General features: G+C 52.9%; 1 long non-coding RNA gene across 1 annotated transcript; it reads right to left on the bottom strand.

Annotated features, from left to right (window-relative positions):
* Positions 1 to 602: 602 nt before the first annotated feature.
* LOC131090003 (uncharacterized) lies at positions 603 to 25,375 on the bottom strand. The gene is made up of 3 exons (XR_009115284.1): positions 25,294 to 25,375; positions 2,264 to 2,374; positions 603 to 1,118 (listed from the first exon to the last, which is right to left on the bottom strand). It is a non-coding gene; the product is annotated as an uncharacterized LOC131090003 (long non-coding RNA).

Raw genomic sequence — 25,375 nt, 5'->3', positions numbered from 1 at the left:
CACCCAGCCCACCTCCAGCAGCACTGAACAGAACTTAAAATACTCTGCTGTTTATTTAATCTGGATCTTCAGTCCCCAGCTCCATTTTTAATCCTCACAATTACTGAAACAGGCAGCTCAGACTCACAAAAATTAATTTCTCCCTCCAATCTTAGTTGTATCTCTGAGAGGTCGTTCACAGCCTTAATTAAAATCTATACACCCAAAGCACCATTTCCCCACTCACAGCAACAGCAGTGTAAATAAAGTCAGTAGGAGCCCCCACCTTTCAGCCCCTCATTGATTGTTTCACCCAAGGCAATTCCAGAACCGTTTAATTCCCCATCAGCATGGGAATGGCCATGGGATGCCCCTCAGAGCAGAGCTCAGTGCCCCGGCCCAGCTGCTCCCACCCTGGGAGCAAATCCCCAGCACTGCACATCTCAGGCCAACCCGCCTGGGAGAGCAGGAGCGATCAATAGCTAAACAAGAAACAGGTCAGCTCATTACTTTTAATATTTTACTCATTGACAAAGGCTATTGACTTCCATTGATGTTCTACAGTATGTGTTTAAAGAGCAGATGATGCTTTACAGAAATATTTGGAGTGCACTAAGAAAAAGAACAATTACCCCCATGACAGAAAATCTATTTTTGTTTGCCATCATTTTTCATTAGGAGGAGCGTTCACAGCAAAAAAATGATGCATCAAGAGGCAGAGGTCCTTTCTGAGCTCCCAATTTGTGTACTTAGAGAGCAGCTCTGGAGAATTTAATTGCAGGTACTGGATTCTGCAGATTTATCGATTGCTTTTATGGGATTTAATCTGAAGCCACATCTGTGCTGCACAATTCACAAGCAGATAGAGATGATGATTTTCTATTGGCTGCTACAGACTTTGGAAAAACCTGCAAAGTGCTTTTCTGTTTCTCTTCAATTTCCTAAGTTTGCTTCACTGAAGGATTTACCGGGAGCTCCCATGAACAGCCAGGGCCTGGCTCACCTTTGGTGTGTGCTGAGCCCCCTCAGCCACTGAAATCACAATTCCAGCTGAATTCCTCATTTCCCACGGCAATCTGAAGCCAGTCCATTTCATTACAAATGGGTTTTTAAGTGTCATCTTCCAAACAGATATTTTCCTTTAAAAAAAGGAAAGGAAAGGAAGACCTAAATTCAAATGCTAACCCAAAATAAAATAAAACATTTTCTCCAATGTGTCTTATGATTTCTTTTCATTCATAACACTGAAATTGGAGTTTCAGTGCTTATCAAAACAGCTTCTGAGTGCTGACTTGGAAGAGAAATTCCCTTTGTAAATTGAGTCAGTGAAGCCCCAATATTCAGAGTATTAAATCAATACAGGAGTTGCCATTGGTATAATGGTCTTTTATAGAGGAAACACAAAACATAAGGAGAGACAGAATTATCAGAGCATTGCTCTTTTTTAAGGCAGAAATTTTTATCCTACATTTTTCCCTCCCCAGAAAAACGAAGTGAAACCAGTCCATAGCAGTAATTAAATCCCATTTCTTCCATTTCTTTTCCAACAGATGTGTTCTACAAATGGAGCTTGCCTTTGTTTTGTCATGTCCTAATAGATTCCAGAGGAAATTTAATAATTTTCCTCTATCCTGAGTGACTCAGTGGTGCAAAATAGATGTTAAACAAGGAAAGAACAATTTATTTATCTGTTCTTGTGCTCCCTGTGCTTTCATTTGCATGTCAGCTGCTTGGCTGAGTGGTGGGATGGGGAGGACGTGAGCACTGCTCTGCCTTGTTCTGCTGATGTAACGACAATGGGAGGATTATTTCTTAATTTTCAGTGTGGTAAGTGGGTAATTATTGTCCAATTAGACTTGCTATTAACCTCTCTGCATCTCATTTTGCCATCCATAAAACAAGAATAGCAGCACTTCCCACTCTCTGGGTTCTGTGGAGATTTATTGGTTAATGCAGGCAGAGCTCCATGGCAATGGGAAGCTCAGGGCTGGTGGGGCAGGTTATCAATAAAGAGCCATCCTCGGCCTGGCTCCGGCTCTGGGGGCTGCAGTGGGAGCTGGTCGGGGCTGAAATAGAATGTTCAGGTACAACTGGGTTTTTAAGGATGGTTTTTGGGGAGTTGTTGGGATTTTTAAAAGACCACGTCACTTTCTGAAGAAGGGAGTCTATTGGAGCCATAGGGGTACAGATCTATTGGTTATTGACTGGTTATATTATTTATGATATCAGCTTCCCCCCCTCCCACAGCTCCCACATGGTTTAATTTTATCCAAACCTCACTCACCAGCTGGTTTTCGCTGAAGTGATTGTTGCGGTCACACGTGTCAGGGGCAAACATCCAACACCAGCCGGGATTCCTGTGGCTTCTCCCAGGCTTCCTTCTGGAGGTTTTACTCTGGGAGGAGAGCAAAACGAGCAATTCTGAATTGTTCTGCAGTAAACCAGAGACAGAAATGCCCGAGATGGAGGGAGGAACACCCCAGGAAGGGCTGGAGGTGGCACTGGGGGCTCTGGGCAGGAACAGGGTGGGGATGGGGCACAGCTGGGACTCACCTGTGTTGGGGTCCCTTCCCACCTGAGGGATCTGGGGAGCTGAGCCTGGCCGGGGGACGGAGCCCAGGGACAATGCCCAGCCTGGCCACGCTCTCAGGGAGGGTTTGGCCTCTCCTGCAGCTGACAGGGCCTGCCCTGGGGCAGGGCGCAGCGAGCTGGAGAACAACCTGAAAATGACACCAAACTCAGCTGAAAAGCTCCTTCATTTAAACAAGTTGCCTCTGCTAAGAACATGATGTGTTTCTCAGGGAAAAACAAAAGTGTTGTCTCGTTTTAGAAGGAGTGCTTCCTTTAGGGCTAATTAAGCTGACAAATAGCACTTGCTGGGATGGAGCAGCTGAACTGATGGCAAGGCAGCGCTGCCGGAGCCCTGGGGAGGAGCAATGGCTGCTGTGCACAGCTGGGAAAATTACTGAGGGCCCTGTGCAGCCCGACAGTGAGGGAGGGGAAATAACACCTCGTTAATCTTCCTAATGAACCCCGCACAGAGGAGACAATTCACAGCTTCACGGTGCACAGGGGGCTGCTCTGGAGCTCTGGGCTGCACCCGAGGGTACAAACCCAATGGCAGTGCCAGCCTGGGCCCACCCTCCTGCCCCAGAACCCCAGCGTGGCTTGGGGGACCCCAAATCCCCCCAGTGCCACCCTGGCATGGCAGGGACACCCCACAGTGCCCCAGGTGCTCCCGGCCTGGCTGGGCACTGCCAGGATGCAGGGGCAGCCCCAGCTGCTGTGTGTGCCCCAGGCCCAGGGATGGGCTGGATCCCGCACAGGGCTGCGATTGCTTGGCTGCTGCCATTATCCCATGGGAGAGGCACTCAGAGCAGGACACGGGAGCAGAAATGGAGTTTGGGCAGCAGGGCCGGAGCTGAGCACAGCCAGGAGAGCCCCAGAGCCCTTGGGCACAGTGCCCCGGCAGTGCCACGGGGCCCTGCCCACCCCTCACAGCCCCCGAGGGTGCCCCGGGCAGGGGGGACAGGGGGACATTGGTTACTGTGCCACAGGGGGACATTGGTTACTGCCCATCCCACACAGTAACTGCTCACAGCCGCAGTCACACACTGAGTGAGCTCCAGCCCTGCCGTCTGTGTGTTCAGTGCTCACCCAGCCCCACTCTCACTCCTCTGAGGGTTTGGGTTTGCAGCCCCGAACAGGAGCTGCCCCAGGGCGGTGCAGGAGTGCTGAGCCCTTCATTGTCAGTGAAACCCAAAGCTGCACAGCTCCACAGCCCGAATGGCACCTTGCCTGTCTTCTTACAGAGTTTGAGAAGGATTCTGATCAAAATCTCAATTCTCAGCAGTGCAGCAAGCCCTCAGGCATCCATGGAGTTCTTGGTTTTCTAAATAAATAATTTGATTTACACAAACATCCTGAAGGAAGGGAATCCACCAGGGAACGTCCGTGTGGGTATTTCCTTCCTGGAGGAATTGCAAACGTCCCTCCCAGGGCTGTGCAGTGTGTGAGGGACAGCTCCGGTCCCCTCTCCTGTCCCCTGGGCTGTGCCTTCTGTTGAACAAGAAGCAGGATTCCACTTCAAAGCCTTCCACTCATGTAAAACTGCTCTGCACACAAGCAGTGTCCCTGCAGAGCGAGGATTTGTCCCTTTCTCCAGCCCCAACTCCTGTCACCCCAGAGAGCTGGGCTGGGGAAATGCAGCTCTGGGGACCCAGGCAGCCCCAATGTCCCCACAGCCCCAATGCCCCACAGCCCCTGTGTCCCCACAGCCCCTGTGGCCCCACAGCCCCAATGTCCCACAGCCCCCAATGCCCCACAGCCCCAATGTCCCACAGCTCCAGTGTCCCCACAGCCCCAATGTCCCACAGCCCCAATGCCCCACAGCCCCAATGCCCCACAGCCCCCAATGTCCCCACAGCCCCACAGCCCCTGTGGCCCCACAGCCCCAATGTCCCACAGCCCCCAATGTCCCCACAGCCCCTGTGGCCCCACAGCCCCAATGCCCCACAGCCCCTGTGTCCCCACAGCCCCGATGGCCCCACAGCCCCAATGCCCCACAGCCCCCAATGTCTCCACAGCCCCAATGCCCCACAGCCCCAATGCCCCACAGCCCCAGTGCCCCCACAGCCCCAATGCTCCACAGCCCCAATGCCCCACAGCCCCCAATGTCCCACAGCCCCAATGCCCCACAGCCCCAATGCCCCACAGCCCCAATGTCCCCACAGCCCCAATGCCCCACAGCCCCGATGCCCCGCAGCCCCCAATGTCCCACAGCCCCACAGCCCCAATGCCCCACAGCCCCAATGCCCCACAGCCCCCAATGTCCCACAGCCCCAATGTCCCCACCGTCCCAATGTCCCACAGCCCCCAATGCCCCACAGCCCCAATGTCCCCACAGCCCCCAATGTCCCTACAGCCCCAATGTCCCCACAGCCCCCAATGTCCCTACAGCCCCAATGCCCCACAGCCCCAATGCCCCACAGCCCCCAATGTCCCCACAGCCCCAATGCCCCACAGCCCCAATGCCCCACAGCCCCCAATGTCCCTACAGCCCCAATGCCCCACAGCCCCAATGTCCCCACAGCCCCCAATGTCCCTACAGCCCCAATGTCCCCACAGCCCCAATGTCCCACAGCCCCCAATGTCCCCACAGCCCCAATGTCCCCAATGCCCCAATGTCCCCACAGCCCCCAATGTCCCACAGCCCCAGTGTCCCACAGCCCCAATGCCCCACAGCCCCAATGTCCCCACAGCCTCAATGGCCCCACAGCCCCTGTGGCCAGGCTGGCCCTGGCACTGCCAAACCCAGCCTGGCTCTGTTTGCCCCAGCCCTGCCACCCCTCCGAGCTCTGCCCAGCACAATCTCGTTATCTTCGGGCCCTGCATGGTTTTTTAATGATCATTATTATTCATATAGCACGATGCACGCAGACAAATTTAATCATGTTGTTTACATGAGCAAACCTGATCGACTAATGGAGAAATTACACATTTTGTTCCCACTGTTGGCACAAATGCAATTTCTTTTCTCACTCTCATTAACACAGTTAATGTTTATAAAAGTCTGGTGGTGCTGGAGATGAAAGTGTTTTCTCCAAAGAACAGGTAAAGCATCAACAATAACAAGAGTTCCTCCCACCCCAATACTGCGATAAACGTGTTTCAATCCCACCATGGAATGAGTGGGGAAAGCAGCCAAAGAATCAAGTCCAGATTAATCATATCTGATGGAGAGCTATTGGAAAGAGCAGGACAAAATCCTACAGAAAGACAAAAAAAAAAGAAAAACAGAAATTGCTGAAAACCACCAACATTCAGCCAAAATACAGAACCCAGTCCTTGTGCAACAGAAGGAGCAAACAAAGGGGCGATGGCCAGAGCAGGGAGGGCAGAGCTGGGGGCTCCTCAGGGGCAGCTCTGGTGGAGAGAAGCAGCTCCATCCCTGGGGATCTGCACCCCTAAGGATCTGCACCCTGAGCTCTGACCTGGGCTTGGAGAGGCCCTTGGCAAAGAGCTCTGTTTCTGTACATTTGCATCTGCTTGAAAACCTTTCAGCATCAGCTGCTCAGCCAGCTCTCGTGGAAGCTCAGGAGAAGGCTCTGCCTGGTGCCAGTGCCCTCTGAAACCGAGCACAGAAACACAACTGGCCCAAAGCTGCCCGTGCAGAAAATCTCATTAGTGCACAGATTTCCAGAGGCACGGGGTACCTGCCTGCCTCCATCCCTTTACTGTCCCTACAGCAGCAGAATAATTAAGCAGATGCTGTGCTGCCTGGGAGAGGGGAATACGTGCCTGCTCTGACACAGACAGGCATGGGGAGGGAGCTGCTGCAGCTGGAGAGCAATCCCCCATCAGCAGCAGGAATTCCTGCTCAGGCGCTGCCCTGACCCCGGGTCATGGTGCTGAGATCACTCACAGGGTACTGAACACCTCCAGGGCACTCACAGCAGCTCAGGGATGCTTTAGGGGACACACATTCCCTTTCCAGCCCCACTTCCATTCCCTTTCCTCTCCTCTGGCTCTGCCAAGGAACAGCCACCTCAGCTGAAGCCTGAGCTCCCCTGCTCAAACCAGGGTGGTTTTTGCAGCCTCTCCCCAGCCAGGCCCGTGCTGTCCATAACATCCTGCAGGTTCCTCCCAGGAGAGCTCACAGACAGACCCTCAGAGGGTCCCATCTCCCATGGAACCCTCCCTGCTCACAGACAGACCCTCAGAGGGTCCCATCTCCCATGGAACCCCTCCCTGCTCTGCCCCAGGCACAGCAACAGGCACAGCTGGCCTGGAAGCATCAGGGCAGGGGCTTTGCAAATGCAGTGAATGGAAACCCCTCCAGCAAGATCCCATTAAAAGAACATCTATGCAATTGGGATGCTGGTGACATTTCAGACAAGTTTAATTTGGCAGGATTTGCCCGTGGTCCCATGGTTTGGGAAAACAAAGCCAAATTGGCAGTGCCCCCTCAGATCAAGGCTGGCAGGCAGGATGGATGGATTAAAGATTGCCTTCCCTGCAGAGGCTCCAGCTCCTCCTGATATGAATGCAATGGAAGTAGCAGCAGGACTTTAGGCCAACAGAAATATTTCTTTGGTGACTGACAGACCTGACTCTAAACTCTGCTTTTTTACAAAAAGCAAGAAAATAATGCACTTTTGGGTTTGTTTTATAAAACAACCCCTCTACCACACAGCCAATGCAGGCTGAGGAGTCAGAGCCCAGGCTGGAGGGACACCCAGCAGGGCACAAACCCCAGAGTGAAGGATCAGCTGTGAGCCAGCACTGGCAGGGGAAGGGGCAGCTGCTCCTCCTCCTGTCAGAGCTGGGCGGTGTTGAAGCAGCAGGGGATGCACAATGGCCTTGCAGTCTGTGGGGTTTCCATGCTGGGGTTCCTGGCTCACTCTGAGGATTCCCCGAGGGTTTAATCAGGTACCATTGCTGACCATATGTTCCAGGCAGGGACACGTGCACTCAGTTTGCTCCCTGGGCACCGACTGTCCCCTGTGCCCCTGTTCCCTGCCCAGGCCATGCCCAGGGCCCCCAGCCCCAGCCTGGTGTCTCCAGGCAGGAGCAGAGCAGCCCCTGAGGGAGGGGGCAGTGGAGAGGAGCCCTCCCTGTGTCACTGCCAGGGGCTGTCACTGGGCTGTGTTCCCCCTGTCAGTGCCTGTGCCAGCACTAACACAGCCCTTGGAAACTGGAGTGTCACTTCAGCAATAATGACATTTCATGAGCAGAAAGGATGTTGGCTTGAAAGGTCTGAAACCACTGTGACATGGTTTTCAGAGCAGCTATGGCTCCTCTGCTTTCTGGAAATTTGGGTTGTGATTTCCAATCACAGCCTTTGATGACCCTGATTAAGTTGATTGGATTTTGTTACATTTCTCCAGTTTGCTGGTATTTAAAATCCAGAGAGACACGAGGAGACAGGTTTGCCTACCTGGAACCATGGGGAGCAGACAATTTCTGCCTGCTGGCCTCTAATCCAAGCCCAAGTGAGTCACACAGGAAGAGATGTGACACACCAAGGTCTGTCAAGCACAAGGACTAGACCTGACCTGGGCATTACCCAGCAGGTGGATGTGGCTGCTGGAGCAGAGAAGGAGAGGGGAGGAAGGTCCTGCAGGATGAGCAGGGGTCACATCTCTCTGCAAAACCACTGAGAGGCATTTGGCACCTCCATGGAAGCAGCAGCTCCCCTGGGCAGGTCATCCATCCATCCATCCATCCATCCATCCATCCATCCATCCATCCATCCATCTGTATGTCCATCCATCCATCCATCCATCATCCATCCATCCATCCATCATCCATCCATCCATCCATCATCCATCCATCCATCCATCCATCCATCCATCCATCCATCCATCCATCCATCTGTCTGTCCATCCATCCATCCATCATCCATCCCTCATCCATCCATCCTTCATCCATGGATCCATCCATCCATCCATCCATCCATCCATCCATCTGTCTGTCCATCCATCCATCCATCCATCCTTCCTAGAGTGGATCCTACTGGAGATGAACCCGTGTAAGACAGATGTATAAAATATGACTTTATAATCAATTATGTAAGAACCATAAAGTCCACAAATACCGAGCTCTCTCCAGAGCTGATCTGACAAGATTAAACTCCTTTTGCTATTCCCCAGTTAACAGTCTACTGAATATTTGACTGAGCATTATTAAAATCAAAGCCACCCAGCAAACAGCGCCTAATCCAGTGCAGCAAGCACGAGAGCGGGCTCAGACCGACACAGAGCTGCTGTCCCCAGCTCATCAAAGGCATGTTCAATCTGCTGGCCATCACTTATTCATGCTGATGGCACGTGCAGGGAGCTGGAGCAGAGGAAGGAGCCACTGGCACACTCTGCTCACGAGGAGATGGATCACTTCCAAATCCTACTACTGAGCATGGGGCTCCAGTTACCCAGAGCCCTCAGATTTCTCTCAGGGTCTCCAAAATGCATCTTTAAACCAGCAAATAAGTGACAGCCCCCTCAGCTTACTGTGAGCATCCATAATTAGCAAAACCTCTTACACAGAGAGAGCCTGGGCGAGCTGAGGCTGCCCCAGGGTGAGCCCAGAGCCCTGGGGATGGCGGGAGGTGCTGGCACAGCCCTGCCCGTGGCAGAGCGAGCCCAGAGCCCCAGGGCTGACCCAGGTGTCCCCAGAGCCCTCAGGAGATGCTGGCACAGCCCTGCCCGTGGCAGAGCGAGCCCAGAGCCCCAGGGCTGACCCAGGTGTCCCCAGAGCCCTCAGGAGATGCTGGCACAGCCCTGCCTGTGGCAGGATGAGCCCAGAGCCCCTGGCTGCCAGGGGTCAAACTGTGGGGCTTTGTAAAAGTCATAAAATTAACCAAAATATTTTCTGCATTTTTATGCAGCGCGAAAACCTTCTTTCTATTGTAGCACATTATGTGCAGATAGTCTATAAACATTAATGAAATTAAACTGAAATAATTTTAGCCATTAATAATTCAGCAGCATCCAAAATTCTGCACATTAGACCAGTTTTGAATCAAGCCCAGTTTGCAGGATTAGGTGATTACAATGTTTGTATAAAGAAAACACCAGATTTTCAGTGACTTTCAAGTCAGTGTTTTACTGATACAAAGATCACAAATATTCCTGGAATCACCACTGCACGTGTGGCTGAAGCTCTCCTGTTCCACCCTCACACCACCCAGCAAAACAAAAGCTGCCAGAAGTCACCCCAGGGTTTTGCAGAGCAATCCATGAAACTCCTCAGCAGCCCTTCCAGGAGCTGCAGTTGCACATCCTGGCTGGGATTTATTTTCTATTCTCTCGCCATAATCACAGCTCCATGGCTGCAATCCACCACAGAAATGAGATTCCGGGGTGGGGAATCCGGATCTGCGAGCTCCGTAATTGCATTTTCATTGCCCTCCTGGAGTTAGAATTTCTGAAGCAATTAATATTAACAGCATGTTGATAAGGAACACTAATAGGTTACAGGGAGCAGAGCAGGGCAGGGCACAGCAGCCCTGGCGGTGCCAAAGCCCCCAGGCAGGCACAGAGCCCGGGGCAGAGCAGGGCTGCCCCACAAAGGGGTGAAATTCCAGCCCGAAAATCCCTGCTCAGGTTCTGCCCAGGGCTCTCCCATTGCCGGAGCCCCAGCTGTGACCCACAGCAGAGCATCCTGCTGGGAGAAAGGGCAGGGCCACGGGGGATTCAGGGGTGGAACAGCCCTCCCAGCCCGTGCAGTGCCAGCTGTGCCCTCCGAGCCTGTGCAGTGCCAGCTGTGCCCTCCCAGCCTGTGCAGTGCCAGCTGTGCCCTCCCAGCCCGTGCAGTGCCAGCTGTGCCCTCCCAGCCTGTGCAGTGCCAGCTGTGCCATCTCAGCCCGTGCAGTGCCAGCTGTGCCCACCTTGTCCTCAGGGCACCCAGTGCCACCTCCAGGGATGGGCACTCCCAACCTCCCTGGGCAGTTCCAGTGCCTGAGCCCCTTTCCATGGGGAGATTCCAGCTGTGTCCACCCTGAGCCTGCCCTGAGCCCCCTTTCCATGGGGAAATTCCTGCTGTGCCCATCCTGAGCCCCCTTTCCATGGGGAAATTCCTGCTGTGCCCACCCTGAGCCTGCCCTGAGCCCCCTTTCCATGGGGAAATTCCTGCTGTGCCCACCCTGAGCCTGCCCTGAGCCCCCTTTCCATGGGGAAATTCCTGCTGTGCCCACCCTGAGCCTGCCCTGAGCCCCCTTTCCATGGGGAAATTCCTGCTGTGCCCACCCTGAGCCTGTCCTGAGCCTCCTTTCCATGGGGAGATTCCTGCTGTGCCCACCCTGAGCCTGCCCTGAGCCCCTTTCCATGGGGAGATTCCTGCTGTGCCCACCCTGAGCCTGCCCTGATCCTGACCCAGCCTGGGGCTGTTTCCTCTCAATCAGCTCGTGAGCCACTGCTCCCAATTCAAATGCAGCTCCCATCCCAGACAAATTCACCCACAGCTTCTGGGTTCATTGGGCTCCCCTGGCTATAAAGCAAGGTCAGAGATTTCCACCAGCAAAAGCCACATTAAAAGAACAGAGCAGAGGAGACTTTGCCTTGTGAGAACACTGGGAAATTCTGCTTTGCTTCAAGTGGAAACGTTCAGAGGGTCTGAGGGGCTGCATGGCAAAGCCAGGGGGCTCAGCGGGAAAGAGGAGAGGATGGAGCAGCACCAGCCCCAAGGGCTGCAAACCCCTCTGAGCCTTTTCCCACCCCTGCCAGGGGAGCAGGGCCCCCACGCACAGAAATGAGCACCAGGTGAATCCTGACTGTCCCTGTCCCACACACAGAAATGAGCACCAGGTGAATCCCGACTGTCCCTGTCCCACACACAAACCAGCCCAGGTAAATCCTGACTGTCCCTGTCCCACACACAGAAATAAATGAGCACCAGGTAAATCCCGACTGTCCCTGTCCCACACACAGAAACCAACACCAGGTAAATCCTGACTGTCCCTGTCCCACACACAGAAACCAACACCAGGTAAATCCTGACTGTCCCTGTCCCACACACAGAAATAAATGAGCACCAGGTAAATCCCGACTGTCCCTGTCCCACACACAGAAATAAATGAGCACCAGGTAAATCCTGACTGTCCCTGTCCCACACACAGAAATAAATCAGCACCAGGTAAATCCTGACTGTCCCTGTCCCACACACAGAAATAAATGAGCACCAGGTAAATCCTGACTGTCCCTGTCCCACACACAGAAATAAACCAGCCCAGGTGAATCCTGACTGTCCCTGTCCCACACACAGAAATAAATCAGCACCAGGTAAATCCTGACTGTCCCTGTCCCACACACAGAAATAAATCAGCACCAGGTAAATCCTGACTGTCCCTGTCCCACACACAAACCAGCCCAGGTAAATCCTGACTGTCCCTGTTCCACACACAGAAACCAGCACCAGGTGAATCCTGACTGTCCCTGTCCCACAGACAGAAACCAACACCAGGTAAATCCTGACTGTCCCTGTCCCACACACAGAAACCAACACCAGGTAAATCCTGACTGTCCCTGTCCCACACACAGAAATAAATCAGCACCAGGTAAATCCTGACTGTCCCTGTCCCACACACAGAAACCAGCCCAGGTGAATCCTGACTGTCCCTGTCCCACAGACAGAAACCAGCCCAGGTGAATCCTGACTGTCCCTGTTCCACACACAGAAATGAGCACCAGGTGAATCCTGACTGTCCCTGTCCCACACACAGAAATAAATCAGCACCAGGTGAATCCTGACTGTCCCTGTCCCACACACAGAAATAAACCAGCACCAGGTGAATCCTGACTGTCCCTGTCCCACACACAGAAACCAGCCCAGGTAAATCCTGACTGTCCCTGTCCCACACACAGAAATAAATGAGCACCAGGTGAATCCTGACTGTCCCTGTCCCACACAGAGAAATGAGCACCAGGTAAATCCTGACTGTCCCTGTCCCACACACAGAAATGAATCAGCACCAGGTAAATCCTGACTGTCCCTGTTCCACACACAGAAACCAACACCAGGTAAATCCTGACTGTCCCTGTCCCACACACAGAAACCAACACCAGGTAAATCCTGACTGTCCCTGTCCCACAGACAGAAATAAATCAGCACCAGGTAAATCCTGACTGTCCCTGTCCCACAGACAGAAATAAATCAGCACCAGGTAAATCCTGACTGTCCCTGTCCCACACACAGAAACCAGCCCAGGTGAATCCTGACTGTCCCTGTCCCACACACAGAAATAAACCAGCCCAGGTGAAGCCTGACTGTCCCTGTTCTGTGCCAGGCACAGCCTCCAGCCCTCCAGACCTTTCAGCACCGGGTATTTGCAATTCCTCACTCATTTATTCTGACCAGACCAGCCCCACCCCAGTGTCTTTCCCAAGACACTCTCAATATTTGTGCCAATTAATGCAGGAGCTGCAGCAGGTGAGCTGCTCCTCTCTCCTCTGGGAATGTACATTCAATTACTGAGGGAGATGGATTGAAGCAGGGCAGCCAAACACAAGTTCTTTTTATTTCTGCTCCACGCATCGCTGGTATTTCCAACTCATTTTTATGCAGAGGATTTGTGTGTTAGGAAAGAACCCTACTCGCCCCCATCCTGTGCATTACACTGAGCATTTTTAAAAATAATTTAAATTACACTGGCATTTCTGTGTCTCTAGCAACCTGGGCAGTGCCAGCCTGAGCTCTGGACATCTGTTCCTGGGGGTGGCCTGCCCAGGGATGAGCATTCTCATTCTCACTCTCTCTCTGCCCAGGGATGCTCCATTCGCAGGGATGGAGCTTTCTCCTGTGCCTCAAAACACAGCAGAGTAATCGGCACTAGTGAGGATCCTGGGAGTTTAGTGCCTGCTCCAGGAGCAGCTGAAGGATGAGCAAAATGTCCCAGCCCTTCTTCAGAGTGCCAGGGGCCACGTGGAAGCCAGGCACGGAGCTTGTCTGGGTTCAGCCACAGGGGAGCCCCTTCCCAAGGGAAAAGCTGTGCCTGGGAGGGAGGATGGAGGGTGTGCTCTGCTCACAGCTCACTGCATCCCTGCTCACAGCTTATTGCATTCCTGCATTCTGCATGCTCACAGCTCATTGCATCCCTGCTCGCAGCTCATTGCATCCCTGCACACTCACAGCTTATTGCATCCCTGCATTCTGCATGCTCACAGCTCATTGCATCCCTGCTCGCAGCTCATTGCATCCCTGCACACTCACAGCTGATTGCATTCCTGCACACTGCATGCTCACAGCTGATTGCATCCCTGCACAATACATGCACGCTCATTGACCCAGACCCTGCTGGCATTGCCTTCTCTCACATTTTTTGGAAGCATCAGCCAGGTCCCACTGTGGAGCCTGCACAATGACTGTGTCTCACAGAGGAGATTTTCAGGGTTTGTTCCAACCCCGAGGTTCTGGGCTCTCCAGACACCTGCCCCAGGTTTGGTGACACCCTGAGCAGGACAGGCCCGTGTGCAGCTGATGGGAAGTGCCCCAGCCCTGCTCTCCCAAGGAATTCCATCCTTTTTTACTTGGGGTTGTGCCCCAGCCCTGCTGCTCCCAAGGAATTCCATCGTTTCTTACTCCAGCTGAGGATCAGCCCAGAGCTCCTCGTAGGAGGAAAAGCAGCATTTCAAATGACAGTCTTGTTATTTTGGCAGCTTATCTCTGCGTACAGAAAGCAATTATTGCTGGAATGCATTCACTTTTTGTTCAGCTCCGTTTTGAAGATTTAGCATCCCCTCCTCCCCGCTGCTGTTCCTGGATTGCTGAGACAACACCGTGGCAGAGCCATCACATGGGAGCACACTGGGAAAGGAACATGGTACCATTCCCATCTGAGCCCCCAGAAATCCCACAAACACCTGAGGACACACAGGCCATATGCTCAAGAAAACCCCACGTTCCTCAACACAATCCACAGAGAACGAAGGCTGGGAAAGACCTCCCAGACTTATCCAGAGTCCTGCTGTTAATGCAGCACCACCACCACGCTCAGCACTGCTTACACAGAATCTCCTGAGCTGGAGGGACCCCCAGGATCACCCAGCCCAGCCCCAAAATCCCACCCTGGCATCCCTGGCATCAGTATCCAAACCCTCCTGGAGCTCTGGCAGCTGTGCCCATCCTGGGGAGCCTGGGCAGTGCCAGCACCCTTGGGGGAATCAGAACCTTTCCCAAAATCCGGCCTGACCTCCCCTGGCACAGCCCCAGCCCTGTCCCTGCCCCAGGGATTGGAGCTGCAGCCCCAGGTGAGCTCTGGCTCTCACTCCTCTGCTCCAGCTGAACAAACCCAATTATCCACATCATTCCTTCAAGCTCTCTCCTTCTACAAGCACCTGGTGCAGCCCTCTGGAAGCGTGCAGGTACACAGGGGCTGCACAGAAGGAGAGGATGGAGCAGGGAGGGATTACCCTGAGCCTCAGAGCCACACACAGGTGAAATAACCTGGCTTCCACTCCTGCTCAAGGCCCTGTTGAGTTTATTCCCTGAGCTCTCAGCAGGCAGAATTCATGGACATCATGGCAGAGAAACCAAATCAAACCTGAAGGAAAGGCTGCCAGAGGGTGCAGGCTTTGTCCTCCCTCATGATTCATTTTCACTTTGGGAGAAGGAAGGCAAGGGCTAAACAGCATTTGCAAAAGTTTCATCTCTTTGATAATGTTATCAGCTGCTCTGCCATGTTCTTATTATAACAGAATTCCCTTTTTCCTTTGAGCTGAGCTCTCCCACCCAGAGAGACTGCATGGGGGAATTAAACCACCTGAGCCCAGAGGGTCACTCACACAATCCCTTTCCTTACCAGGAAATTAATTTTTTCTGGAACTTCTCATTTTCAACTCAATCAGAGCTGAAAGGAAGGCACAGAATGGTTTAACCCTTCTTGGCTAGAGAGTAAGTAAAATCCATGGTGCTCATGGACAGCATTAATGCAGAATTCAGGGGTGGTTGGGGACTCAGTCAGGAGTTGTGGAGAGGCAAGAGATGTTCCTCACAGAGTTTGGGGTTACAGAAACCTGCCCCAGTGAAGAGCAGCACGAACCTTCCTGCTCCACAAACAAGAAATGACACATTTGAATCTCAAGCCTTCTTCCCTCTTTTCTTTCATACATGTGTGTATATCTAGATGAGACAGAATTTCCTTGGGAAACATTAAGCTTGCTTAGTTTGAAGTGGAAATGCAGTGATGAACCCTGGCCCAGGCTGGTTTGAACCTGAAATCTTTGATGTGTGCTGGGATCAGGGCAGCCCTGCAGTTTGCACCAATTTCTCTGTTCTGTGCTTGCTGGTACCCAGTGTCCCATCCCTGGGAAGGTGGGAGGATGTCCAGGCAGGACAAACACTCACATGTCTGTGTCCAACCCATTGCCCAGCCTGGGTGATGTAGCCCCGTTAGCCAGCCCAGCTCTGTTACCCGGCCCCATTACCCAGCCCCACTACCCAGCCCCATTGCCCGGCCCCATTGCCCGGCCCCATTGCCCAGCCCCATTGCCCAGCCCAGCCCAGGCAATGCAGCCCCATTACCCAGCCCCATTACCCGGCCCCATTGCCCAGCCCCATTGCCCGGCCCGGGTGATGTAACCCCATTGTCCAGCCCCATTTCCCAGTCCCATTTCCCACCCCGGCCCCATTACCCAGCCCTGTTACCCTGCTCAGCCCCATTACCCAGCCCCATTGCCCAGCCCCATTACCCAGCCCCATTGCCCAGCCCGGGTGATGTAACCCCATTGTCCAGCCCCATTTCCCAACCCAGCCCCATTTCCCACCCCGGCCCCATTACCCAGCCCTGTTACCCTGCTCAGCCCCATTACCCAGCCCCATTGCCCAGCCTGGGTGATACAGGCCCATTAGCCAGCCCCAGCAATGCAGGTCCAGCTGCAGGCAGCATCACAGGCTGCGTTAGCCCCAGCTCAGCCCCGTTACCCAGCCCAGACAGCAGCACAGGGCAGCATCAGCCCCAGCTCGGCAGCCCAGGGCCAGCAGGGCCAGCACAGCCCCCCTGAGCAAGGGTGATCCTCACCCAGCCCTGCTCCCGTCCAGCCCTCCAGCACAGCCCCAGAGCTTTCCAGGCAGCAGCAAGGGGCACAGGGGAGCTGCTCTCTCTGTGCTGCTCTGCCCCCAGGCTGGGTGGGACCAGGGCTCCCCATCACTGCACAGAGATGAGAACACCACAGAGCTCCTTTTGTTGGGGTTTTCTTATGCCTGGGTGAGAAAATCCTGCTATAAACATTTCCAAAACACAGCTTTTAATCCTGACCTTTTAATTTACTCCCCTTAATCTTGGCAAAGACTGCTTTTACTCTTCTTTCTTAAAAAACCCCTTGGAACTCTTTCCCTCCGCTCCCCTCTCGTGCAGTTTTCCCTGACATTAATTGGTTGTTGGACACGGATCCTGGTCTGATACACCCCAGGAGAGCCCGGCAGCCCCTCATCCCTGCTGTTTGTGGCTCCTCTTCTCCGGGAGAGCTCTGTAATAAATCAGCCTCGTGACAGGAACGTTCTGCAGGTTGCACACGCACACAGAATGCAATTCCTCACCGACTCCTTCATGGTATTTGCATTCCACCACCCGATTAAACAACTCCCTGTCCCTCCCAGCCTCCGGAGCTCAGCACTCCTGGAAGGTGCAGGGTGGGTGCCCAGCCCCAGCAGAGCCACAGAGCCCCTCTCAGCCTGGCAGGGAGGCTGCCCAGGGGCAGCTCTGCCTCGGGACAGGGCACGAGGACCAGGAGAGATGGATCATGGAAGGAATAACATCAAATGTGCACAGTGTCCCCTTCACTGCCCTTAACATTCCAACAGACTGGGCTTGCAGACATGACAAGTGGCTGCCCTGGCAGGAGAACAGCTTCACACTGACTCTAAAGACACCTGCTTTCTAACCTGTACCTTCATGATACCATCATTACCTACAAACCCACCTGTGGGAGGAAGGCCTAGCATTGCCCTCCACTTAGACTGCAAGCACTGCCTGAGGCCCTTTCCAACCCAAAGCACTCTGTCATTCTGTGAATTGGCAGTGGGACCCTCAGCTTTGAGCAGCCCCACACAGCCCCCTCTGCTCCCCTCCCACCCCACAGGATCACAAACCCTTCCTGTTACGTCTTCAGCTCCTGCCAGGGGCTGCTGGAGAGATTTGACAGGAAAAAGTTGCTTTCTATTGGGTCTTTCTATTTTTGCTGCCAAGATGGAAATGCTGGGACTACAGAAGGTGAGAGGAAGGTGGAAGGAGCAGGAGCAGTCCCCAGGGAGTGCTGATCACAGCACTGCACCTGCAGCATGAGCAATGGGAGCACAAGGAGAGAACAGATCATTCTGGGGCAGCTGGTGGGAGGCAGGACGGGGAATTTTCCTTTTTCCTAAATTGTCCTTTCTCCTGAATGGAACCCTCAGTGCCCCACTCACTGCAGGCTCCACCAGCACTGGGGCAGGACAGGGACAGGACACATCCCCCATCTGAGCATCACCTGCCCCCTCCAGAGGGGCTCAGAGCAGTTTTGTGACCTGACAGAACTGAGAGGCTGATTTTGGGTCAGAAAATGTGTGTTGTAAATAATGAAACACAGAGCCAGCAAGGAAGGGCCCGAGCTGGAGCTCAGTGACGCAACAAAGACCTGAGGAGATGCAGCTGCACAGTTGGCATGATAAAATTTTCAGTGCTGTGCTGGCATTTCTCAGCTCCTGGTAAAAATAGCACCACTGGGCTGGTACCAGGGATGGCAGAGCCTGGGAGAAAGTTCCAGCCTTGTACAGGCATTAAAAATAAATCAGCCCACTGGGAGTGGGGATTGAAAACCACAGGGAGAGGAATGAGGTTTGTGTGTGTGAGAACAGCAAGCAAATGCTGTGAAAAGCCCTGGGGGAGCAGGGCTGGAGCTGCTCATGCTGGCACAGCCCAGAGCCCACGGGGCTGTGGGGGCTGTAAGGGGAGGGGTCCCCATGGGACTGTCAGGGGACAGTCACAGCTCCCAGCATGACCAGGGACAGGTCCCCATGGAGCTGTGGGGGCTGTAAGGGGAGGGGTCCCCATGGGACTGTCAGGGGACAGTCACAGCTCCCAGCATGACCAGGGACAGGTCCCCATGCAGCTGTGGGGGCTGTAAGGGGACAGGTACCCATGGGGACTGTAAGGGGACGGTCACAGCTCCCAACATCACCAGGGACAGGTCCCCATGGAGCTGTGGGGGCTGTAAGGGGACAGGTCCCCACGGGGACTGTCAGGGGACAGTCACAGCTCCCAGCATCACCAGGGACTGCAGCACACCATCCAACACCAGCTCCTGGCTCTGGGTTAAGCGATCAGAGATCCAGCACTGCTCCTGACAGAGCTCCTGACAGGAAAGCACAAACACACGGAACCAAAACTCTCCCCAGAGTAACAGAGGGACCTTGTGAAATTGTGATTTCACATCCTTGGAAGCCTGTGAGGCTGCTGACACCCCTCAAACCTCCCCCAGAAGCTGTGCAAATCTGTGATTGCCAGCGTAAGGCATGGCAAAGGCCACAGGAAAATCGGTGAGGGACAGAACCCCCCACCTCCTGCTCCAGCAGGCACCTGTGGCCCATATTGCAGAAGGCAGCTTTGAGCTCAGGGCCAGGAGGAGGATCTGAGCTGGTGTCCCAGCCCCTGGAGCCTTCCCTGCCCCGAGTTCGGGTGCAGGAGTGTCCATGCCCAGCCCTGTGTCCAGTCCTGTCCCGGGGTTTGGCAGGACAGGACTTTCCCTCCTGCTGTCCCTCCAGTCCTGGGGCAGCATTTTCAGGAGCTGCTCTCCCTGCATTCATTCAGTCCCTGCTGTCTCCACAGGCGGATTCAATCCCCGCTGTCCCCGCATTCATTCCATCCCTGCCGTCCCTCCGCAGCCTCATTCCCCCTCGCTAACTGTGCACCGGGAGCAGCAGATCCTCCCCATCACAGCGTGCAGTGCCAGCGCTGACATTTGGAGATAAACGGAGAAGCACCAGACAGGCAGCTCATTCTCATCTCGCCCTGCTCAGAATCCCGATTACCGTGCGCGTTTGAGATGTTTATCTGCTCACTGCCGGGCCGGGCAGCGCTGAGCAGGAGAGAGCCCTGCAGGTCACACCGGGCGGGGGACAGGGGACACGGCGGCCCTGAGCCCACCCTGCCTGCCCTGAGCCCACCCTGCCTGCCCTGAGCCCACCCTGCCGGCCCTGAGCCCACCCTGCAGGTCACACCGGGCTGGGCTGGGTGCCCTGAGCCCACCCTGCCGGCCCTGAGCCCACCCTGCAGGTCACACCGGGCTGGGCTGGGTGCCCTGAGCCCACCCTGCAGGTCACACCGGGCTGGGGACAGGGGACACGGCCCTGAGCCCACCCCGCCTGCCCTGAGCCCACCCTGCCTGTCACACCGGGCTGAGGACAGCAGGACACGGCCGCCCTGAGCCCACCCTGCCGGCCCTGAGCCCACCCTGCAGGTCACACCGGGCTGGGCTGGGCACGATGGGAGCATCTCCCCCTGGCTGAACCCCGTGTCAGGCTCAGGCTCATCCCAGGGCCAGCTCCCGGCACTGCTGGCACTCAGATCTCCCCAAGAGCAGAGGCAGAGCCCCGGGCTGGCCCAAACTCTGACCTTGGGTGGCAGAGGTGGCAGAAGGTGCCACCCCAGTGCCGTGCCCAGGGTATGCCCTGCCCTCCTCACTGCGGTCACTGGACACCAGATCAGCAGAAATGGGTATTTTCCACCACCTTGGCAATTTCCAGTGAATCACCCCCTCCCGTGAGTGCCACAGCGCTATTCGGCACGGGATTTTTGTGCAGTAACATTAAAGCACCAACAGCAGCTGCAGGCGCTCGAGGCCCCACTCACCTGCACAGGTGCTGTGCGGAGCTGCAGCCCCAAAGCTGCACTGGGAAACCTCCAGGGACCTCCTGGCTGCACAGGATTCCCATGGGCACTGCAGGAAGGATGGAACCCTGGCTCACCCCACCCTGCCCCACCGTCCTGCTCTCTGACAGCCTCAAATAATAACAGAAAAACCTCTCATCCACATCCCGAGTTTATCCCACTTGTAGCTAAATCCCTTTTAAAATTATGCTCTTGGCACTTGCACCCCTCACATGCCAGCAGCTGATTATCACAGCCACTGTTGCTGTTTATCCAATTTAAACATTTTGTTCTTTTAATCTTTCCCTCTGAGTTCCTCAAGCTCCTTAATCACTTCTGTTGTACGTCCCTGGCTCGTTGTCACCCACAGCTTGCTGGCATTTTGGTGCTCTTGATAATAACACTTGTAAGTTAATAGAGTCATGCCAAGAATGAATCTGCTCAAATCTACAGAAGCATTTTTAAGAGGCCAAAAACCTGTAATCCATCTTCAAACAATACTGGAAAGGCTGCACCCAGATTTCTGCATTCCATCCTGTATATCCAAACACTTAATTAATGACTTAATTAACTCAAAATTAAGGTGAATTAATTGGAAGACACCTTAAAGCCCATCTCATTCCACCCTCTGGGGGGAAAAACCTTCCCAGGTGTGCCAGTGCAACCACCCTGTGCCCTGCTTGGTGCCCAGCAGCTGGCACTGGTGGGGTCAGGCTGCCCCAGCGCCCCCAGCAGGGAAGGAATTTTCCTTTTTCCTAAATTTTCCTTTCTCCTGTATTTTAAGACACTTTTGTTAAAATTATTTCAGTTGTAGAGAAACAAATCTGCATTTCTAAAATTCTGTAATTACTGATTATTGACGGTTGAGTCCTGCTGTGGAGCAAATGCTGTTCTCCTGTCAGACAAAGAGACTTCACACAGCAAATCAATGGCTCAGTGGGTCATTTAAAAACCTGACAAAAATGCCAGACAAAAAATAAACCAACCCAACATAATTGGATTCCAGGCAACCAACTATTTTATGAGAATAAATTCTAAAATTTACTTGTTGCAAGAGAAATGCTTGGACATGCTTTCAGATTTCTAGCATTAAATTGTTAAAGCCTAATTGGAACTCAGCGAACAACTGAGCTAAAACTTTTTATCCCTTTCTGTGTGTAAAAAAAAAAAAAGATCCAAAAAACAGAACCAATAAATCAAATCAAATTCAAGTTGATCAAAATATTTAGTAAATTAACAGTAAAAATCTTTCACGAACTCAAAGCAGTTTGCTTTGGCATTTTCAGAAGATAGTTTGATTATTTTTAAATAATCAAACTATCATCTGAAGCTTACAATTTAATTATTTTTAAATTTCCTTGTACTGAAAAAGTGAATCCAGACTCTCTGAAGCCAGACAAAAGGCAAGGGTCGGGGTCTGGTGGAGCTGACAAAGTGATGAGGGTTTCAGGGCTGGGCCCGACCTCGGAGCCTTTTCCATTCTCAGGGATGCTGTGACCCCTGCCAGGTGTGCCCTGGGTGTCTCCTGGGCTCAGGGGGCAGGGTTTGGTTTGTGGGCATCTCCTACCCCTCCTGCCCCCGGGTGGGCAGTGCCCCTGCCCCTCGTGCCCCTGCCCCTCGTGGGGGTGCCCAGGCTGCAATGGACTGGCCAGCCCTTGGCCCAGCTGAAACAACACTGTTATTTTTTTCCCCCCATTGTAACAAAAACCAAAAAGACAATTGAATTGCAGCAGGAGGCAGTGCCCTGCAAAGGGAGGTGGCAGCAGGACGGGCAGCTCAGGTGCCACCAGCACCGGGGGCGAAGGAGAAGGGTAGGAAATGTATTTTCATGTACTACAGCTATTGTTCTGCAGAGACAAACGATCGCAGCAAACACAGCTCCCAGCCAGGATATAAATATCAAGCTGCTGATCCAAGGCTGCTCTTGCCGGGAGCTGCTTCAGCAGTTCCCAGCGACGCCAGAGGAGGTGCAGAATTACAGATGTTGCTCCCATGTCACCCACAGCAAAGGTGCTGAGGGCTCCATTTATTTTCCAGGAATAGCAACGTCATTACTAAAAAATTCCATGATGACATTGAGCTGTTGTACCAGCTCGTTTCTCTCGCAGAGAATATCAACATTCACCCGGAAACACTGAACCACATTTTTCAAACCCAAAGAGGCTGCAGTCAAGCGACCCACAGACTTTATCTTTTCATTTTGGCAAAGTGTTTTCTGCCTGTCCCCACACTGGGCAGCAGCAGAGACTGCTTCCAAAACACTGGGCTGGAAGAACTTTGCACATGAAGGATATGTAAGAATCCCCAGGGGCAAGACGTTGCATGCAGCCTAGTGCATTATTAATCAAATAAACCAGGGATGCCAAAGCACAGACGAACCACTTAGAGGAGCTGCTCCTGCCAGTGTGGAGTGGAAGGATGGCTGGCAAAGGAGACCAGACCTTACTGGAAGGCAGCCCCTGTAGAGATAACCCAATCCCAGATATTTAACTGCTCTGATTTTCACAGCCACCAACCCCCAGAAGACAGAGAGGTGTGAGAGGGTCCATGAGCACAGAAACCAGCCTTGGGCAGAGAGGTGTGAGAGGGTCCATGAGGCAGAGCAATCAGAGGTTTCTGCAGCTCTGCGCTGAGCACCCCTCACTCCATCTCACCCAGGCCGGCCCTGCTTGCCCATCAACTGCCATTCCCTGAGATGATTCTCATCTGCTCTGGGCCGTACTACAAATTTTAATTTGCTCTGTTTATTTAATGAAACTCATTGAGACTCATCCTCATTTTCTAGCAAGTGTCAAAAAGTTCCATTGAATTAAAATTAATGACCTTCACACCTAGGGAAGATTTTCTGGCTCAGAGGATGGGATTTAACATTGCTCAAGATACAAGTACAAAAGCAACACTCAATTAGATGAGGGAAAAATTCTGAAAAAGACCATCATTTCTATAGATAGATTCAGCTTCTGCTTGAAGGGGAAAATATAGTCAGCAGAGGGAAAAAATTATGTTTCCTAATACTGGCTACACTCTGCAGTCATAAAAAAAGTGTTTGTAGTTTAATTGCTTCCAGTAAATTTACTGAAATAACATTCATTGCTTCTTTTTAATTTTCATTCTCAAGAATTAATATCACAACGGGAGAAACAGGAAGATTGGATATATCATCATTAAGCAGGCCTCCTTAATATGTGGGGTTCCAGACACGACAGGTTTCAGAAAGTAATGGCAAAATTAAATTATATTAGAAGTGTGACACAGAAGATGAAGAGTGAGCAAATGGTGAAGCCCATTTGTGCCTCCCTCCCTCCCTGTGAGCCCACCCTGGGATCTCAGTGCCATTCACAGAGCACTGCCAGGGACGATGCCTCCTCACTCTGGAGCTGCTTCCCACGTTAATGGATCCAGATTTAGCAGCCAGAAAACCTCTGCCACCGAGGCAGCACAGCCTGGGGACAGCGCTCCCCTCTGCTCATCCCACCCACCCACAGACTGCAGGTACACAATTAACCCTTCCCCAGAAAATCGCCGCTCCATTGCACCTGCAGCGGGGTGTTCCCGTTTGTAAACAAGCTCCCGTGCACCACTTTGCTGTGTTTTCACGTTTCCAGTTGCGTCTTTGTAATGAAATAACACGTTTCTGCTTTAGGTGTGTCTGTGTTAAACTGATTCCGCATCGCAGGGAGATTACAAAATCCTCTATTGGAATTACTGTGGCAAAGCAGAACATGACAAATTGATGTGTGGGAGGTGAGTGTTCCTAATTCTCTAATTAGCACTTTAAAAAATTACTGAAAAGCCAAAGGAAAAAACCAACAAAAGAAGCTCGCAACAAAAAGCCCAGCAAATGAAGGAGCCAGCTAAATGTCACACTCCAACCAAGCAGAGCTGCACTCCCTCCTGACAGCCCTGACCCCTCCTCGTGCTGGGGAACATCCAGCCCTGCCAATCCCCCAGGGACCAGGACTTAGCATTCAGCACAGGCTTCCACACTCACAGCTTCCCATACCGATGCTCCTTGGGCAGGAAAAGGCAAAACATTGCCCAAAACCCATTAATTTCCACATTCATCATGTTCCCAAGTCCCTGGTTCTTTTGGTGTTCACATTTTACTTTTTAATCATTGCTGGAGAAAGTCAGCTTTCCTCCTGTCCGTCTGATAATCTTCACAGCTTGTTGTGTTTTGCCAAGTTAGTTTATGTATTTTCACATTTAATTTGAAAAATGCATCTGCCAAAAGCTCCTCCTGAAGCAGCTGTGTTTGCTCACATTTCATGTCTCCCGCTCCCCTCTGCAGGTGTGACACAGCCTTACCTGCCCAGAGCCCAGCCGGGCTCCTCCTGTGTCTGCAGGAGCCTTTCTGGTTAAAAAGTATGCAACTAACGTTTTGAATTCATCTAAAATTGAATTTACTTCTCTGGGGGAAAATAACCAAATTCTAGCCAGATTTGGCTTGAACATTTGAAAATATTCTGCTTATTGTGACTTCATTCAAAAGTCATCTTTTTCTTCCTAAAACAAGAATTGTGTTGGGACATATGTCACATTCAAAATATTATCCCCATATGCCTCAAATGGATTTTTTTTCTCAGCCAGTTCCTTGGAACCAGCCAAGCAGAGCAGAAATCCCCAGGATTTGGTGGGCAGGACTGCCCAAAGCTCCCAGCTGCATCCCCCGAGGGTTGTGGGGCTCTGTCCTGGATCGCAGCTCCTGAGAGCATCCCCAACTCTGCATCCCCATCTCTACACCTCCATCTCTGCACCCCCATCTCTGCATCCCCATCCCTCCATCCCCATCCATGCACCCCCGGCCCGCAGGAGCACCCTCGGCAGCGCTGGGACCCGGCGGCTTCCCTGGCGAGCTCCTTAATGGAGCCGGGAAACAGGAGCCGCACAAAACCACGCTCTAAATGGCTCTAAAAATATCCGTCCCCTGCTATCCAAACAGCTCTCCGAAATAGACATGCTGAAAGGAAACCAACCTCAGCCAGCGAAGCTTCCCTCGGGCCGAGGCTCCGGAGCATCCTCCCGTCCCCTTCCCGGCAGGGCCCGGCTCTGCCCGGG

Source organism: Melospiza georgiana, chromosome 15, assembly GCF_028018845.1.
Source record: "Melospiza georgiana isolate bMelGeo1 chromosome 15, bMelGeo1.pri, whole genome shotgun sequence".
Lineage (NCBI taxonomy): Eukaryota > Metazoa > Chordata > Aves > Passeriformes > Passerellidae > Melospiza > Melospiza georgiana.
The sequence above is the reverse complement of the archived record's forward strand: the minus strand, read 5'-3'. Positions and strand labels throughout refer to the sequence as shown.